Consider the following 4,498-nt stretch of genomic DNA (forward strand, 5'->3'; position numbering starts at 1 on the left):
ATGCCCTCCATGAGATACATCAGATAAGGAAGGGTTCTTGGGCAGCAGCATCGGATTCTAGTAATGTACATGCTTTTATGAACTACACGAGCAAAAAGGGACACAAGATAGATTCCTAGGAATTTGGTATAAGCCTTGTACAAAGTCTTTTTTTTTTTTGCTTTTAAGGCATCACTTACACACCTTATGTTATGTATTCCCTTTGTTATGGAAGGTAATGAGTTAAGTGGAAGTGGAGTTGGTGCAAGCGTCAGTGGTGACTCTACGGGAGAGATGTAATCAATCGTAAAAAGATCATCAATGATTCATCACATATACAACTGAAGCCCAGGTAGGCTGTTGTTGTGCCAAAATCATTTCATTGTGAATAAAATGAAGAATATGCTTATGATGACTGGTATATGTTGAAATATTACATATGTTTCATATAAGTTTAAAACACAGTTGATGTTATATGCACCGGTGTATAAGTCTTCTAAATCACGGTCTTATTGGTCACTGCTACACAGTTGATTTTATTTGTTTGTTAATGTTATACGCTCTGCTTGACAGTATCTTTGTGAAACTAAATTGCCACTTCAAACTTAGTAGACTATGGTAGACTGTATGTCAGGATTGTATGTCGCTTCAGCTGCACCTCATTATTATCGGGACTGTATGTTTCTTCCTAGAAATACAAGAGCAACTCTTCATCTCAAGTCCCAACATTAATGATGCATCTACATCTTATGCTAATACACAAACTCATCTTCATTCTATACAGGATAGTCTTAATGATTTCAAGAGTGAACTCATTTTTATAGAGCATCCAAAGCGCATAGATGAACGCCAACAACGAATGGATCAATCGCTTCAAGGTTTGCATTTGCATGCTAATGCTGATGAGGTTAACGAGTTTCGAGGATGATCGATAGATATAGAGACACAAACTGGTCTATCTTTAAGGCAAATCCAAATCACTCTCGATCAACTTTACGACTTGGTGAGGATAGATTGTTTTTCTGAAAGAGGTGGATATTGAACCCTTAGTCCCCACCCTAATTTGATTTTAGAGTTGTACAGAGTTATATATGCACATTTTTGTGATTATAGTATATATGTCATGAATGTATGACTTGACTAGTTTATTATTAGGAGACTCTAAGAGTATGTGTATAACTTTAATTGTTGCTTCGAAATGTATTTCTTTTATTTATTAATTATATTGTCTGTTTTAGTAATTATATTGTTTGTTTTATCATGGAAATATATACATATGTATATATTAAAAAAGCTGTGCAGAAATTCACAACAATGTTGTCACTAATCTGAAGGTATACTGTTAGTTGACGAAGTGAGCTTTCAACTTTCTGTCCAAAATTTGATTGGAAAAGTCACCGGTGAGATTTGCGACTAGATTCTTTGCAACCAAAAGATAGTCTCTAACAACATTGACACACAAATTTGAAGTTGGATTTGAAACCAAATAATGGTTGTAAAAAAACGGTTTGTAACTTTGCCACCGACCTAACAACCAATAAATTGGTTGCAAACTTTGCTAACCTTAAAGCTAGATTTGGTTTCAAAGATTTAGCAACCTATTCATTTTGGTTGCTAAAGATGCAAATCTGGTTGCAAAAACGTATTAGAGACCAATTTAGCAACCAGATTTTTGGTTGGTAATTACTGTTTTTCTTGTAGTGTATGTAAAATTAATTTTACTTTAATAAATATAATTACGTGTATGTTATACTCATAATTTCAATTCCAAAATAAATGAATTTGAGATGTTATTTTGAATGAATAAAAATTAACTAAATTAATTAGAATTAATTAGAATAATAATTACGTTCTATCCTCTGCTAGAAACTTCTTCGTGGGAATTGGCGACACAAGACGTTCTTCAATCTAGAGGCTTTGCTTTAGTTTCAAGATGTGAATTATGCAGAAAATATTCTGAAACTATCTTTTACCTGTTTGTTGATTGTGTTTATAGTTCAGCGCTATGGAACTCGGTAGCAGATGAATTTAATGTCACGCTCCACCTTGCAAGCTCTGTTAACGAGTTCTTCAGCAGTCTCCAAAGCCTTGTGGTAAGACGCACCTTTGGTAGAATATGGAACATTGCCATCGTCACTTGCCCGTGGTTCATCTGGCACACCAGAAATGGTGCCGTCTTCAAGGGCGAACTCCCTTCAATCCAAAATTCCAAAACTCGTTTGCGGGGTCTAATCAAGGAGAGCAGAATGTCTGGCCTGTTCTCGTTGATAGGATGAGGCCCCCACCTGAGCCAATCTACATTCACGTTCGATGGATACCACCACCAGCGGGCTGGATTAAGGTAAACACTGATGGCTCGGCCTTGGGCTCACCAGGACCGGCGGGTGCATGGGGAATTTTCAGAACGCCAAGAGGATTTCCAACGGTTTGCTTTGCACTCCCAATCCCGAATTCTTATGCGCTTTTTGCGGAATTAAAGGCTATTACATTCGCGATTAAACTCGCCTGGAAAAGAATTGGCACCGGCTATGGATCGAATGTGATTCTGCGACCTCCATACATCTGCTACGTACCAAATCGGTCAACATCCCTTGGGAACTTCGACATGAATGGCTGTTATGTCTCAACCGCTGCTCGACAATGGAAATCATTATTACACACATCTACAGAGAAGGAAACCAATCCACGGACTGTCTGGCTCGTTATGGGGTCTCGGCCTCTGAAATCATCGGGTGGCCATCTGCACCGGACAAATTTACTTTTGAGGACCTTTGTAATGTTTCCCATTTACGTTCCGTTTAGACTCTCTCTCTCTCTCTCTTTGCATTCTGTTATTATTTTTTAATAATATTGGGTTAGTCGAGTCCTAGGGGTGCCAACCTAGTTGGGATGTCTGCACTCTCGTCTCCGTCCCAGCCTTCATTCAAAATACAAAAATTTCATTGGAATTCCTAATATATTGAAAATACTCCTTTTATTTGCATATTTAATTATTTTGTTATTATTATTTTATATTAGTTTTATATATTTATATATTAATATATTAATAATAATAATTATTTTATTATTAACTTTATTCTAGTTACTAGGTTTTAAAAACAAAACCATTTATGGTGGAAGGAAAAAGATTCTTTTACAAAAAGAAACTTGCACTTCAGCTTGTTTTTCTTTTCTTATTTCCATTGATTCTATTTTTCTTTATAACTTTTTATTCGGGTTACTCCTTAAAACAAATATTACACCGTTAAATTTTTTGTTTTCTGAGGAACGTTTTGAGACCACTATATTCATACTAAACAATCACATATAGTTTGTTCTATAAAGAGTCAATTAAAATAAACCAGAAATATGTAGGCACTAGATAACTAATTTGTCACAGAATTAATTGCATAAGGTGTGAAAATCAATCATGCTTATGCTGTTAAAAAGGAAATTAGATAGTCATGAAACAAGCAAATCAAAATGCGTTGAACTTCAGAATGAAAATGTTGAACACAGGAATACCAAGAAAATATCTGCAGAAAGGGAGATACACTATCTTTATATTAATCAGAAAGGGTAGAGAAAGTTATTGAAAACGAGATTGTTTTACTCCCATGTAGAGATAGAAAGCCACCTATTTTCAAAAGCAAAGTGCATAGGATTTTTAGAACCCCAAATTTTCATCAAACTTCATTTTAAGATTTTATTGATTAAACTTCAATAAGGAGGTGCTCGCGAGAATTATCTTCATATGAATGTTAAAAACCAAGCCACATTTGGCATCTTAGAGGTACATTCTCTGTTTTTGGTTTTCGCTTCAGGTTACCAAGAAACCTAATAACCATGCTTAAATTATTCTAGACAGGCAAAGAATTGAACTTCTGAGTCAGATGTCTAGTTTTGAATTTTGGGGTGGAATGGTTCGTGTGCATCTTTTCTATCCATAAGAACTCTTTGATGATTGTTTATCTGAAGTGACTTGTAGGAATCTGCTAAAATTATAGGTCTTAAATATCTTCAAAAGGTTAAATTAAATAGATCATGGTGATTGACTAGCTCTTGGAATTAAATACATTGTAAAATATTCAAGTAGAGCAACTGAACTAAAAGAGTAAAGAAGAATGTAACTAATCTAACATTTAGTTCCTAAGTTTTCCACAGTCATTCCACAGTTAGACCTACTCAAGGGGGCCTAGACTCGTAATGAAAAAAATATGCAAGTTCTATCTAGGCATTACATCCATTTGGGTTCCCAAACTAAAGCTTTAAAATCAATTTGAATCTTAAACTATCAAAATCATCAATCAGATTCCTGAACCAAGCAAAAATCATCAATTGAGTCTCTATCTTTTCCTAACATCAGAAGCTGTGACTATTTGATATAGACTGTAATGGTTCAAAATGATTTTAAGGAAAAGGGTCTGAAACTGTTCAAGAAAATGATTTTCCATGAGATCTCAATTGATGATTTTTGTTTACAATGGAAACTCAATTTATGATTTTTACTTAGTTGAGAGATCTGATTGATGATTTGGAT

The sequence above is a fragment of the Euphorbia lathyris genome, chromosome 7 (assembly GCF_963576675.1).
Source record: "Euphorbia lathyris chromosome 7, ddEupLath1.1, whole genome shotgun sequence".
In the NCBI taxonomy this organism is placed as follows: Eukaryota; Viridiplantae; Streptophyta; class Magnoliopsida; order Malpighiales; family Euphorbiaceae; genus Euphorbia; species Euphorbia lathyris.